The sequence below is a fragment of the Aulostomus chinensis genome, chromosome 4, assembly GCF_037954235.1.
Source record: "Aulostomus chinensis isolate RoL2024-O1b breed Wild chromosome 4, RoL_Achi_v1.0, whole genome shotgun sequence".
NCBI classification, from domain to species: domain Eukaryota; kingdom Metazoa; phylum Chordata; class Actinopteri; order Syngnathiformes; family Aulostomidae; genus Aulostomus; species Aulostomus chinensis.
Genome location: NC_141323.1, coordinates 26,148,136 through 26,161,768, shown reverse-complemented (window position 1 = coordinate 26,161,768; position 13,633 = coordinate 26,148,136). Strand labels below are relative to the sequence as shown.

The window sequence follows — 13,633 nt, the reverse complement described above, 5'->3', positions numbered from 1 at the left end:
ATGAAACAAAAAAGCTTACAGCACCTGGTATTCCCAGGCGGTCTTCCATCCAAGTACTAACCAGGCCCGACCCTGCTTAGCTTCCGAGATGAGACGAGATCGGGCGTGTTCAGAGTGGTATGGCCGTAAGCCCTTGACTCTGACACACATGGGCTCTATATCCATTTCACTCACTTTACAACCTCAAAAAAAATGTGATGTGCAACAGCCTCACAGTCTTTTTACACACCAAATAGTTGTCCTGTCAATACAAAGAAAAAAATGTTGATGTCATCTAGAGAAAAGTACTGCATCTGCAATCTGTCTACTTCAAATTACACACTGCATGACATTCCATTCCAAAGCTGTGGAGGGCGCTTCAAGAAAAGGTGTGTGAGGGAAGCTCGCTCATGCTGGTCCCCAAAGACTCAAAGCTGCCCTTTCCTCACAAAGAAATAAAAAAGCTTACAGCACCTGGTATTCCCAGGCAGTCTTCCATCCAAGTACTAACCAGGCCCGACCCTGCTTAGCTTCCGAGATCAGACGAGATCGGGCGTGTTCAGAGTGGTATGGCCGTAAGCCCTTGACTCTCACACACATGGGCTATATATACATTTCACACACTTTACAACCTCAGAAAAAAAGTGATGCGCAACAGCCTCACGGTCTTTTCACACGCCAAATCGGTGTCCTGTCAATAAAACAAAAGAATGTTGATGTCATCGAGAGAAAAGTACTGCATCTGCCATCTGTCTTCTTCAAATTAACCACTGCATGAAATTCCATTCCAAAGCTGCAGAGGGCGCTTCAAGAAAAGGTGTGTGAGGGAAGCTCGCTCATGCTGGTCCCCAAAACTCAAAGCTGCCCTTTCCTCACAATGAAACAAAAAAGCTTACAGCACCTGGTATTCCCAGGCGGTCTCCCAGCCAAGTACTAACCAGGCCCAACCCTGCTTAGCTTCCGAGATCAGACGAGATCGGGCGTGTTCAGAGGGGTATGGCCGTAAGCCCTTGACTATGACACACCTGGGCTCTATATCCATTTCACTCACTTTACAACCTTAGAAAAAAAGTGACTTGCAACAGCCTCACGGTCTTTTCACACGCCAAATAGGTGTCCTGTCGATAAAAGAAAAGAATGTTGATGTCATCTAGAGAAAAGTACTGCATCTGCCATCTGTCTACTTCAAATTACACGCTGCATGACATTCCATTTCAAAGCTACAGAAAGGCGTTTCAAGAAAAGGTGTGTGAAGGAAGCTCGCTCATGCTGGTCCCCAAACACTCAAAGTTGCCCTTTCCTCACAATGAAACCAAAAAGCTTACAGCAACTGGTATTTCCAGGCGGTCTCCCATCCAAGTACTATCCAGGCCCGACCCTGCTTAGCTTCCGCGATCAGACGAGTTCAGAATGGTATGGCCGTAAGCCCTTGACTCTCACACACATGGGCTCTATATCCATTTCACTCACTTTACAACCTCAAAAAAATGTGATGTGCAACAGCCTCACGGTCTTTTTACACACCAAATAGTTGTCCTGTCAATACAAAGAAAAGAATGTTGATGTCATCTAGAGAAAAGTACTGCATCTGCATTCTGTCTACTTCAAATTACACACTGCATGACATTCCATTCGAAAGCTGTGGAGGGCGCTTCAAGAAAAGGTGTGTGAGGGAAGCTCGCTCATGCTGGTCCCCAAAGACTCAAAGCTGCCCTTTCCTCACAAAGAAATAAAAAAGCTTACAGCACCTGGTATTCCCAGGCGGTCTTCCATCCAAGTACTAACCAGGCCCGACCCTGCTTGGCTTCCGAGATCAGACGAGATCGGGCGTGTTCAGAGTGGTATGGCCGTAAGCCCTTGACTCTGACACACATGGGCTCTATATCCATTTCACACAATTTACAACCTCAGAAAAAAAGTGATGCGCAATAGCCTCAGGGTCGTTTCACACGCCAAATACGTGTCCTGTCAATAAAAGAAAAGAATGTTGATGTCATCGAGAGAAAAGTACTGCATCTGCCATCTGTCTTCTTCAAATTAACCACTGCATGAAATTCCATTCCAAAGCTGCAGAGGGCGCTTCAAGAAAAGGTGTGTGAGGGAAGCTCGCTCATGCTGGTCACCAAAGACTCAAAGCGGCCCTTTCCTCACAATGAAACAAAAAAGCTTACAGCACCTGGTATTCCCAGGCGGTCTTCCATCCAAGTACTAACCAGGCCCGACCCTGCTTAGCTTCCGAGATCAGACGAGATCGGGCGTGTTCAGAGTGGTATGGCCATAAGCCTTTGATTCTGACACACATGGGCTCTATATCCATTTCACACAATTTACAACCTCAGAAAAAAAGTAATGCGCAACTGCCTCAGGGTCTTTTCACACGCCAAATCGGTGTCCTTTCAATAAAAGAAAAGAATGTTGATGTCATCGAGAGAAAAGTACTGCATCTGCCATCTGTCTTCTTCAAATTAACCACTGCATGAAATTCCATTCCAAAGCTGCAGAGGGCGCTTCAAGAAAAGGTGTGTGAGGGAAGCTCGGTCATGCTGGTCCCCAAAGACTCAAAGCAGCCCTTTCCTCACAATGCAACAAAAAGGCTTACAGCACCTGGTAATCCCAGGCGGTCTTCCATCCAAGTACTAACCAGGACCGACCCTGCTAAGCTTCCGAGATCAGACGAGATCGGGCGTGTTCAGAGTGGTATGGCCGTAAGCCCTTGACTCTCACACAGATGGGCTCTATATCCATTTCACTCACTTTACAACCTCAAAAAAAATGTGATGTGCAACAGCCTCACGGTCTTTTTACACACCAAATAGTTGTCCTGTCAATACAAAGAAAAAAATGTTGATGTCATCTAGAGAAAAGTACTGCATCTGCAATCTGTCTACTTCAAATTACACACTGCATGACATTCCATTCGAAAGCTGTGGAGGGCGCTTCAAGAAAAGGTGTGTGAGGGAAGCTCGCTCATGCTGGTCCCCAAACACTCAAAGCTGCCCTTTCCTCACAATGAAACAAAAAAGCTTACAGCACCTGGTATTCCCAGGCGGTCTCCCATCCAAGTACTAACCAGGCCCGACCCTGCTTAGCTTCCGAGATCAGACGAGATCGGGCGTGTTCAGAGTGGTATGGCCGTAAGCCCTTGACTCTTACACACATGGGCTCTATATCCATTTCACTCACTTTACAACCTCAGAAAAAAAGTGAAGCGCAACAGCCTATGGGTCTTTTCACACGCCAAATAGGTGTCCTGTCAATAAAAGAAAAGAATGTTGATGTCATCTAGAGAAAAGTACTGCATCTGCCATCTGTCTACTTCAAATTAACCACTGCATGACATTCCATTCCAAAGCTGTGGAGGGCGCTTCAAGAAAAGGTGTGTGAGGGAAGCTCGCTCATGCTGGTCCCCAAAGACTAAAAGCTGCCCTTTCCTCACAAAGAAATAAAAAAGCTTACAGCACCTGGTATTCCCATGCGGTCTTCCATCCAAGTACTAACCAGGCCCGACCCTGCTTAGCTTCCAAGATCAGACGAGATCGGGCGTGTTCAGAGTGGTATGGCCGTAAGCCCTTGACTCTGACACACATGGGCTCTATATCCATTTCACACAATTTACAACCTCAGAAAAAAAGTGATGCGCAACAGCCTCAGGGTCTTTTCACACGCCAAATACGTGTCCTGTCAATAAAAGAAAAGAATGTTGATGTCATCGAGAGAAAAGTACTGCATCTGCCATCTGTCTTCTTCAAATTAACCACTGCATGAAATTCCATTCCAAAGCTGCAGAGGGCGCTTCAAGAAAAGGTGTGTGAGGGAAGCTCGCTCATGCTGGTCCCCAAAGACTCAAAGCTGCCCTTTCCTCACAAAGAAATAAAAAAGCTTACAGCACCTGGTATTCCCAGGCGGTCTTCCATCCAAGTACTAACCAGGCCCGACCCTGCTTAGCTTCCGAGATGAGACGAGATCGGGCGTGTTCAGAGTGGTATGGCCGTAAGCCCTTGACTCTGACACACATGGGCTCTATATCCATTTCACACAATTTACAACCTCAGAAAAAAAGTGATGCGCAAAAGCCTCAGGGTCTTTTCACACGCCAAATACGTGTCCTGTCAATAAAAGAAAAGAATGTTGATGTCATCGAGAGAAAAGTACTGCATCTGCCATCTGTCTTCTTCAAATTAACCACTGCATGAAATTCCATTCCAAAGCTGCAGAGGGCGCTTCAAGAAAAGGTGTGTGAGGGAAGCTCGCTCATGCTGGTCCCCAAAGACTCAAAGCGGCCCTTTCCTCACAATGAAACCAAAAAGCTTACAGCAACTGGTATTTCCAGGCGGTCTCCCATCCAAGTACTATCCAGGCCCGACCCTGCTTAGCTTCCGCGATCAGACGAGTTCAGAATGGTATGGCCGTAAGCCCTTGACTCTCACACACATGGGCTCTATATCCATTTCACTCACTTTACAACCTCAAAAAAATGTGATGTGCAACAGCCTCACGGTCTTTTTACACACCAAATAGTTGTCCTGTCAATACAAAGAAAAGAATGTTGATGTCATCTAGAGAAAAGTACTGCATCTGCATTCTGTCTACTTCAAATTACACACTGCATGACATTCCATTCGAAAGCTGTGGAGGGCGCTTCAAGAAAAGGTGTGTGAGGGAAGCTCGCTCATGCTGGTCCCCAAACACTCAAAGCTGCCCTTTCCTCACAATGAAACAAAAAAGCTTACAGCACCTGGTATTCCCAGGCGGTCTCCCATCCAAGTACTAACCAGGCCCGACCCTGCTTAGCTTCCGAGATCAGACGAGATCGGGCGTGTTCAGAGTGGTATGGCCGTAAGCTCTTGACTCTCACACACATGGGCTCTATATCCATTTCACACAATTTACAACCTCAGAAAAAAAGTGATGCGCAACAGCCTCAGGGTCTTTTCACACGCCAAATCGGTGTCCTGTCAATAAAACAAAAGAATGTTGATGTCATCGAGAGAAAAGTACTGCATCTGCCATCTGTCTTCTTCAAATTAACCACTGCATGAAATTCCATTCCAAAGCTGCAGAGGGCCCTTCAAGAAAAGGTGTGTGAGGGAAGCTCGCTCATGCTGGTCCCCAAAGTCTCAAAGCGGCCCTTTCCTCACAATGAAACCATAAAGCTTACAGCACCTGGTATTCCCAGGCGGTCTTCCATCCAAGTACTAACCAGGCCCGACCCTGCTTAGCTTCCGAGATCAGAAGAGCTCGGGCGTGTTCAGAGTGGTATGGCCATAAGCCCTTGACTCTGACACACATGGGCTCTATTTCCATTTCACTCACTTTACAACCTCAGAAAAAAAGTGATGCGCAACAGCCTCAGGGTCTTTTCACACGTTAAATAGGTGTCCTGTCAATACAAAGAAAAGAATGTTGATGTCATCGAGAGAAAAGTACTGCATCTGCCATCTGTCTTCTTCAAATTAACCACTGCATGAAATTCCATTCCAAAGCTGCAGAGGGCGCTTCAAGAAAAGGTGTGTGAGGGAAGCTCGCTCATACTGGTCCCCAAAGACTCAAAGCGGCCCTTTCCTCACAATGAAACAAAAAAGCTTACAGCACCTCGTATTCCCAGGCGGTCTTCCATCCAAGTACTAACCAGGCCCAACCCTGCTCAGCTTCCGAGATCAGACGAGATCGGGCGTGTTCAGAGTGGTATGGCCATAAGCCCTTGACTCTGACACACATGGGCTCTATTTCCATTTCACTCACTTTACAACCTCAGAAAAAAAGTGATGCGCAACAGCCTCAGGGTCTTTTCACACGTTAAATAGGTGTCCTGTCAATACAAAGAAAAGAATGTTGATGTCATCGAGAGAAAAGTACTGCATCTGCCATCTGTCTTCTTCAAATTAACCACTGCATGAAATTCCATTCCAAAGCTGCAGAGGGCGCTTCAAGAAAAGGTGTGTGAGGGAAGCTCGCTCATACTGGTCCCCAAAGACTCAAAGCGGCCCTTTCCTCACAAAGAAATAAAAAAGCTTACAGCACCTGGTATTCCCATGCGGTCTTCCATCCAAGTACTAACCAGGCCCGACCCTGCTTAGCTTCCAAGATCAGACGAGATCGGGCGTGTTCAGAGTGGTATGGCCGTAAGCCCTTGACTCTGACACACATGGGCTCTATATCCATTTCACACAATTTACAACCTCAGAAAAAAAGTGATGCGCAACAGCCTCAGGGTCTTTTCACACGCCAAATACGTGTCCTGTCAATAAAAGAAAAGAATGTTGATGTCATCGAGAGAAAAGTACTGCATCTGCCATCTGTCTTCTTCAAATTAACCACTGCATGAAATTCCATTCCAAAGCTGCAGAGGGCGCTTCAAGAAAAGGTGTGTGAGGGAAGCTCGCTCATGCTGGTCCCCAAAGACTCAAAGCTGCCCTTTCCTCACAAAGAAATAAAAAAGCTTACAGCACCTGGTATTCCCAGGCGGTCTTCCATCCAAGTACTAACCAGGCCCGACCCTGCTTAGCTTCCGAGATGAGACGAGATCGGGCGTGTTCAGAGTGGTATGGCCGTAAGCCCTTGACTCTGACACACATGGGCTCTATATCCATTTCACACAATTTACAACCTCAGAAAAAAAGTGATGCGCAAAAGCCTCAGGGTCTTTTCACACGCCAAATACGTGTCCTGTCAATAAAAGAAAAGAATGTTGATGTCATCGAGAGAAAAGTACTGCATCTGCCATCTGTCTTCTTCAAATTAACCACTGCATGAAATTCCATTCCAAAGCTGCAGAGGGCGCTTCAAGAAAAGGTGTGTGAGGGAAGCTCGCTCATGCTGGTCCCCAAAGACTCAAAGCGGCCCTTTCCTCACAATGAAACCAAAAAGCTTACAGCAACTGGTATTTCCAGGCGGTCTCCCATCCAAGTACTATCCAGGCCCGACCCTGCTTAGCTTCCGCGATCAGACGAGTTCAGAATGGTATGGCCGTAAGCCCTTGACTCTCACACACATGGGCTCTATATCCATTTCACTCACTTTACAACCTCAAAAAAATGTGATGTGCAACAGCCTCACGGTCTTTTTACACACCAAATAGTTGTCCTGTCAATACAAAGAAAAGAATGTTGATGTCATCTAGAGAAAAGTACTGCATCTGCATTCTGTCTACTTCAAATTACACACTGCATGACATTCCATTCGAAAGCTGTGGAGGGCGCTTCAAGAAAAGGTGTGTGAGGGAAGCTCGCTCATGCTGGTCCCCAAACACTCAAAGCTGCCCTTTCCTCACAATGAAACAAAAAAGCTTACAGCACCTGGTATTCCCAGGCGGTCTCCCATCCAAGTACTAACCAGGCCCAAACCTGCTTAGCTTCCGAGATCAGACGAGATCGGGCGTGTTCAGAGTGGTATGGCCGTAAGCTCTTGACTCTCACACACATGGGCTCTATATCCATTTCACACAATTTACAACCTCAGAAAAAAAGTGATGCGCAACAGCCTCAGGGTCTTTTCACACGCCAAATCGGTGTCCTGTCAATAAAACAAAAGAATGTTGATGTCATCGAGAGAAAAGTACTGCATCTGCCATCTGTCTTCTTCAAATTAACCACTGCATGAAATTCCATTCCAAAGCTGCAGAGGGCCCTTCAAGAAAAGGTGTGTGAGGGAAGCTCGCTCATGCTGGTCCCCAAAGTCTCAAAGCGGCCCTTTCCTCACAATGAAACCATAAAGCTTACAGCACCTGGTATTCCCAGGCGGTCTTCCATCCAAGTACTAACCAGGCCCGACCCTGCTTAGCTTCCGAGATCAGAAGAGCTCGGGCGTGTTCAGAGTGGTATGGCCATAAGCCCTTGACTCTGACACACATGGGCTCTATTTCCATTTCACTCACTTTACAACCTCAGAAAAAAAGTGATGCGCAACAGCCTCAGGGTCTTTTCACACGTTAAATAGGTGTCCTGTCAATACAAAGAAAAGAATGTTGATGTCATCGAGAGAAAAGTACTGCATCTGCCATCTGTCTTCTTCAAATTAACCACTGCATGAAATTCCATTCCAAAGCTGCAGAGGGCGCTTCAAGAAAAGGTGTGTGAGGGAAGCTCGCTCATACTGGTCCCCAAAGACTCAAAGCGGCCCTTTCCTCACAATGAAACAAAAAAGCTTACAGCACCTCGTATTCCCAGGCGGTCTTCCATCCAAGTACTAACCAGGCCCAACCCTGCTCAGCTTCCGAGATCAGACGAGATCGGGCGTGTTCAGAGTGGTATGGCCGTAAGCCCTTGACTGTGACACACATGGGCTCTATATCCATTTCACACACTTTACAACCTCAGAAAAAATGTGATGCGCAACAGCCTCAGGGTTTTTTCACACGCCAAATAGGTGTCCTGTCAATACAACGAAAAGAATGTTAATGTCATCGAGAGAAAACTACTGCATCTGCCATCTGTCTACTTCAAATTACACGCTGCATGACATTCAATTTCAAAGCTGCGAAAGGAGCTTCAAGAAAAGGTGTGTGAGGGAAGCTCGCTCATGCTGGTCCCCAAAGACTCAAAGCTGCCCTTTCCTCACAATGAAACAAAAAAGCTTACAGCACCTGGTATTCCCAGGCAGTCTCCCATCAAAGTACTAACCAGGCCCGACCCTGCTTAGCTTCCGAGATCCGGCGTGTTCAGAGTGGTAAGGCCGTAAGCCCTTGACTCTGACATACATGGGCTCTATATCCATTTCACTCACTTTACAACCTCAGAAAAAACGTGATGCGCAACAGCCTCAGGGACTTTTCACACGCCAAATAGGTGTCCTGTCAATATAAAGAAAAGAATGTTGATGTCATCTAGAGAAAAGTACTGCATCTGCCATCTGTCTTCTTCAAATTACACGCTGCATGACATTCAATTTCAAAGCTGCGGAAAGGCGCTTCAAGAAGAAGTGCGTGAGGGAAGGTCGCTCATGCTGGTCCCCAAAGACTCAAAGCTGCCCTTTCCTCAAGCTGAAGTTAAAAGAATTGCAAATTAATCCTTCACAGGTACTTGTTCACAGAGATGGATGAAATAAAAATTGAATATATTCTAGTATTATAAAAATACAATGAACTAAATTATTAACAATGAGTAAGAGGATTTTCAAAACAAAACAAACAGTGTCTTTCTTGGTTCTGAACTTTCGTTTCACTGAAAATCAAAATCTTTTTTAGTTGGATAGTTTCACATAAAATACCCTCAAGTCATCCTTTACACCTCAATTGTAAGGAAAAAAAGTTTCCTCTACAAAAGATAACCCTTTTGTTTTTTTAAAATATACATCATATTTAATCCCTTTCAGAATCCTTAAGTTACCTTCTAAACCGGTATTCTTTAATTTACAACAACTAAAACTCAATATTTTACCTGTGGGCACACACACATTCATATGAAACACCTTAAATTTAATTTTTACCTGTTTCAGGCCTGTTTATTGAAGCTCGTGTGCGGTCGGGGCTTCACAACTGTAATGGCCGCTTCACTCGCAGCTGAGCACACAATAAAAGCAAGTGCATGTGTATGTTAGTCCTCACAAATCCAGGGTTTTATTGGAAGGGGGAGAACGGGAATGGAGGATGAGAGTCTGAATGGTAATGGCAATGGCGGTGGAAGTCACAATCCAAACACTCACACGCAATGGCGGGACAGCGAAAGTCATGAAGAAGAAAACACAGCAGGACAAGGCACAGCAGAACAGCAGAGCCATCGGATGGAAACCCGTCTCTCTCTCTCCAATGTCCGTCTCCTTCAAGCATATTATCTTAATTTAGCCACAATTATCAAACATTATCTCGTGTCGAATTCGCATTACCTTTACTTTCGCTCCAAAAATATTACAACGCTAAAGCTACGATCTGCTGGCACATTAGCACGGAATGCTATCCCTAGCTAGCACGTCGCTAACCATGTACACATCCAGTCTCTTTTCACTATAACAGTTAGATAAAGCGCAAATACAGGCATAAATATTCACCTCTCGAAGGTCACACAGAAGTTTACATCAGGACCACCAGTCGTCGACCTCCAAAATAAACTTAAATGCTCTCCACACAAACGATGCCTCCCCTCTTAACTCTCTGATCATTGCCTCTGTTTCTCTCCCCATGCGCGCTAACTACTCACCTCACAAACCTGCGCCACTAGTCCCACCCCTTACACAGTAACTTTCCTCTCATTGGCTTTTGCGGTCTTAATACACCCAAAGATAAGACAGGAATGAAATGATTGACAGGTAACAATTGAGGTTACATATAAACACGGCGTCTTCCCCTCTCCTTATTCTCAGATCACTGATCTTTTCCAGACTCAGAGAACTTAAAGACCTTTATATGAATTTATTTTTGAACTGTAAATAGTTTTACTTTTTAAATGTTACATATTATATTTATGCTTTTAACCTGCTCACATTATAACCAATTTTAAAGATCATGAACTCTATTTATTTTTGAACTTTTTAACACATCTCTTTATGCTTTTTATGCGATGTAATTTATTTGATTTTTGTACAGGGCTACGTGTTGTATGATAACAAGAGTGTATATTGTTTACAATGTGTTACAGTCAATGGGTGGCACGGTGGTACCGTTGTTAACAGTGTCGCCTCAAAGCAAGTTCAAGTCCTGGCTCGAGCACAGGTTCTTTCTGTGTGGTGTGTGCATGTTCTCTCCGTGCCTGCGTGGGTATTCTGTCTGCAATGGACTGGCTACCTGTCCAGGGTGAAACCTGCCTCTCACCTGAAAGCCACTGGGAAAGGCTCCAGCCTCCCCCTGCAACCCTTAACAGAAATAAGCTGGGATGCATGGAAGTATAGAAAGCGGATACAATGAAGCGCATACAAATTTTTCGAATGCATGAAAAAGTCTCACCTTTTGTTTTTTTCATATTGGTTAGTTTGGAAGCATGGAATTTCTGACAAAGCCTAAGTTTGTATTGTTTATTCACTGATTTTTCTGACAATTTACAAACAAAGCTTTCAAAACTGAGAGGACAAGCAGTGGTGTTTAAGATCAACACCCAACATGGGGCTTGAACCAACAACCCTGAGACTAAGAGTCTCATGCTCGACTGACTGAGCTAATCAGGTTACGTCAGTGTAAGTCCCATAGCATGAAGCGGTCAGAGTGAGAGACTCACAGTCCTGTGAGTGATCACCCACCCATCTATCCATCCATCCATCCATCCATCCGTCCATCCATCCATCCATCCATCCATTTTTCCGCTTATCCTGTTAAGTGTCACAGGGTGGGGCTGGAGCCTATCCCAGAGGGGACATTACCTTGGACAGGTCAGTGGTCCATCGCAGTCCACCGCAGCCAACAAATATTGACAGACAACCATTCACACTCACAGCCATACCTACGGTCAATTTAGAGTTGCATTTCCATTTGCATGTCTTTGGACTGTGGAAGGAAGCTGGAGTACCTGGAGAGAACCAGCACAGGGAAAACAGGCAGACACTCTCAGGATTTATTCCAATGAAGCGCCTAAAAAAGGAGTGTTGGAACTCACTCAGATGAATGAGACATTATAAGCCATCAAATATATACATGTAGATATAGTGTTGGAGATCCAAAAAAACAGGGAGAAAAGAGAAGAGAAGAAGAAGAAGAAAAAAACAGCTTCTTTGACCAGATAACATAGTTGTCTATTTCAATGTTTGAGGTCTGAAAAAATAACTGATTAACTGTGAAATGTGATGGACAGGCAAGTACTTACTAGGATCAGGGCAGCTGGAAAATAGGCTCCTGCATCTGTAGGCAATATCAGAGACAAAGAAAAATCAACACAAATGAGCAGGCACTTGAACGATGCTAAAACCACTCTTTTTTAAACAAATACAACCACAGCTCCTGATCTATGGCCTTAAGTACACTGTAATCATGCCATCAGACAGACTCATGCCAGAGCAGTAGCCTAGCACAAGATGGAGGAACGTAATTGCATGTAAACACAGTCAGTGTGCACTCATCTTAATATGAACCGACTTAACTGTTGTGTGACACGTATATTGTGTGTACTGTAAAATGGTTCAGACTATCAGAAAGCTTCATGAATTCACAGGCAAAATACAGATGTCGCACACATTAATTTGTGGAGGCTCGAGATGTAAAAAGTAAAGTCAACTCTCTGTGTTTTTTGGATTAATTTGCAAGCATTTTCAACATTTTGGCTAGCTGCTAAATCTGGCTAGCATGATGTGCACCGAGTGTAATTATCAATGCAAATGTGGCAGGATGAGAGGTCCCATCCTAGCAGTGAGACTGGTTGGTGATGCCTGACTTGGCTTGTACCATCATTAGCCAACCAGTGTGAGGCGCTGCTCTATAAATAGGGGCAGCATCTACCTGGTCAATCTCTTGCTCTTGGGGTCCGCGGTCCTCCCACTTCCTGGTCACCTCGCTTCCGCCTCTGATCGCCTCACGTCTGCCTTCTCGCCACTGTCTTTGCTGGTATGTAGTAGTAGCTCCCTGTAGCTCGTGTTGCATGCTGATCATGCACGTTTTTCATATTCACGTGTTTAATTGTAGGCGTCCGGCTTTTGGGACACGGTCCCTTAATCGCCGCTAGTGGGGAACCCCCCCCCCCCCATCTGACGTGCAGAGGCTGTTTGCCACAGCTTACTATCAGTGAAACCCTTTGCTCTGCATGCGTGCGATCTACACCTGATTGGCACAGCTGGTGAGCCGTGACACTGAGGAACAACTAGCTGCTGCTTTGCTACCGGGCGCTGTCTTGCCAGACTATCCTGCTTTGCTAGATGCTCCTGCTTTGCTCTGGCTGCTGTTTGTTACAGACTACCCTGCTTTGCTGTGGCTGCTGTTTTGCTACAGACTACCCTGCTTTGCTCTGGCTGCTGTTTTGCTACAGACTACCCTGCTTTGCTCTGGCTACTGTTTGGCTACAGACTGTCCTGCTTTGTTACAGGCTCCTGCTCTATTAGCCTGCTCTGCTACTAGCCTGTTCTGCGACCTACTGGCCATCTACACATGTTTTGCTTGTTTGTTTGTTTACTGTGTTCACTGGAGTGCTCTGCTTCTGTGTTAACGAATTGGAATCCGTTGTGTGGTGAACTGGAGGTTGTTTCAGTAATTCACCTTGTTTAACCAGGGTCTGCCAGATCCTGATGTCCACCGTGTGGCGCCACTGAACTGTACTTCATGGTGCTCTGAAGGTTTGGATCTGCATTGTTTCCCATTCCTCCGCTTGGGCTTCAGGGTGTAGCAAGCTGCTGGACGGCTATCTGTTAGCTCCCTGGTCTAGCAATGGAGAAATGAACTCGTTTCTGGTTATTTTGGGTTGTATTATTTTTCCTTGCTAATTTGTGTTTAATAATTAAATCTTGTTTCTCGAATTAATTTTTAAATTGTGGTTTGGTTCTGGTTTTTGTGTTTGTTTTTTTTTAGTTTTGGTGTTAAATTATAATTCTTGTCATTTCGTTTCAGGTACTGGAGGCTCACGGTCCTGGCGTCGCTTTTCCTCTTGTGTGCTGTGCACCCCTGTTTTGCTTTAATCATGTGTGGTTTTAAATGTGATGTCCCAATTGATCAGGGTGTCTTCTGCCTTGGGATCCCTCACCCCCACTGGTAAGCTCCAGACTTGTTTAGATTTATTCTTGTTCTCTTTTTAATCTGCTGGCCTGTTTACAA

The 13,633-nt window shown here is 45.3% G+C and overlaps 16 non-coding genes and 2 pseudogenes across 16 annotated transcripts; all 18 read right to left on the bottom strand.

The window, feature by feature from the left end:
• Positions 1-12: 12 nt before the first annotated feature.
• LOC147264570 (5S ribosomal RNA) lies at positions 13-131 on the bottom strand. The gene has a single exon (XR_015114775.1). It is a non-coding gene; the product is annotated as a 5S ribosomal RNA (ribosomal RNA).
• A 310-nt stretch (positions 132-441) lies between these two features.
• Positions 442-560, bottom strand: LOC147264569 (5S ribosomal RNA). Its single transcript, XR_015113244.1, has one exon. It is a non-coding gene; the product is annotated as a 5S ribosomal RNA (ribosomal RNA).
• Positions 561-868: 308 nt separating this feature from the next.
• Positions 869-987, bottom strand: LOC147264568 (5S ribosomal RNA). Its single transcript, XR_015115571.1, has one exon. It is a non-coding gene; the product is annotated as a 5S ribosomal RNA (ribosomal RNA).
• A 728-nt stretch (positions 988-1,715) lies between these two features.
• Positions 1,716-1,834, bottom strand: LOC147264567 (5S ribosomal RNA). The gene has a single exon (XR_015113053.1). It is a non-coding gene; the product is annotated as a 5S ribosomal RNA (ribosomal RNA).
• A 309-nt stretch (positions 1,835-2,143) lies between these two features.
• LOC147264566 (5S ribosomal RNA) lies at positions 2,144-2,262 on the bottom strand. Its single transcript, XR_015112927.1, has one exon. It is a non-coding gene; the product is annotated as a 5S ribosomal RNA (ribosomal RNA).
• Positions 2,263-2,571: 309 nt separating this feature from the next.
• On the bottom strand, positions 2,572-2,690 carry LOC147264565 (5S ribosomal RNA; annotated as a pseudogene).
• A 310-nt stretch (positions 2,691-3,000) lies between these two features.
• On the bottom strand, positions 3,001-3,119 carry LOC147264564 (5S ribosomal RNA). Its single transcript, XR_015113543.1, has one exon. It is a non-coding gene; the product is annotated as a 5S ribosomal RNA (ribosomal RNA).
• A 309-nt stretch (positions 3,120-3,428) lies between these two features.
• On the bottom strand, positions 3,429-3,547 carry LOC147264563 (5S ribosomal RNA). Its single transcript, XR_015113376.1, has one exon. It is a non-coding gene; the product is annotated as a 5S ribosomal RNA (ribosomal RNA).
• A 309-nt stretch (positions 3,548-3,856) lies between these two features.
• On the bottom strand, positions 3,857-3,975 carry LOC147264562 (5S ribosomal RNA). The gene has a single exon (XR_015114774.1). It is a non-coding gene; the product is annotated as a 5S ribosomal RNA (ribosomal RNA).
• Positions 3,976-4,702: 727 nt separating this feature from the next.
• Positions 4,703-4,821, bottom strand: LOC147264561 (5S ribosomal RNA). The gene has a single exon (XR_015113532.1). It is a non-coding gene; the product is annotated as a 5S ribosomal RNA (ribosomal RNA).
• Positions 4,822-5,130: 309 nt separating this feature from the next.
• Positions 5,131-5,249, bottom strand: LOC147264560 (5S ribosomal RNA). The gene has a single exon (XR_015114611.1). It is a non-coding gene; the product is annotated as a 5S ribosomal RNA (ribosomal RNA).
• A 310-nt stretch (positions 5,250-5,559) lies between these two features.
• LOC147264559 (5S ribosomal RNA) lies at positions 5,560-5,678 on the bottom strand. Its single transcript, XR_015115380.1, has one exon. It is a non-coding gene; the product is annotated as a 5S ribosomal RNA (ribosomal RNA).
• Positions 5,679-5,988: 310 nt separating this feature from the next.
• LOC147264558 (5S ribosomal RNA) lies at positions 5,989-6,107 on the bottom strand. Its single transcript, XR_015113375.1, has one exon. It is a non-coding gene; the product is annotated as a 5S ribosomal RNA (ribosomal RNA).
• A 309-nt stretch (positions 6,108-6,416) lies between these two features.
• Positions 6,417-6,535, bottom strand: LOC147264557 (5S ribosomal RNA). Its single transcript, XR_015114773.1, has one exon. It is a non-coding gene; the product is annotated as a 5S ribosomal RNA (ribosomal RNA).
• Positions 6,536-7,262: 727 nt separating this feature from the next.
• On the bottom strand, positions 7,263-7,381 carry LOC147264556 (5S ribosomal RNA). Its single transcript, XR_015112863.1, has one exon. It is a non-coding gene; the product is annotated as a 5S ribosomal RNA (ribosomal RNA).
• A 309-nt stretch (positions 7,382-7,690) lies between these two features.
• LOC147264555 (5S ribosomal RNA) lies at positions 7,691-7,809 on the bottom strand. The gene has a single exon (XR_015114610.1). It is a non-coding gene; the product is annotated as a 5S ribosomal RNA (ribosomal RNA).
• A 310-nt stretch (positions 7,810-8,119) lies between these two features.
• Positions 8,120-8,238, bottom strand: LOC147264554 (5S ribosomal RNA). The gene has a single exon (XR_015115174.1). It is a non-coding gene; the product is annotated as a 5S ribosomal RNA (ribosomal RNA).
• Positions 8,239-8,548: 310 nt separating this feature from the next.
• On the bottom strand, positions 8,549-8,657 carry LOC147264553 (5S ribosomal RNA; annotated as a pseudogene).
• Positions 8,658-13,633: the final 4,976 nt, after the last annotated feature.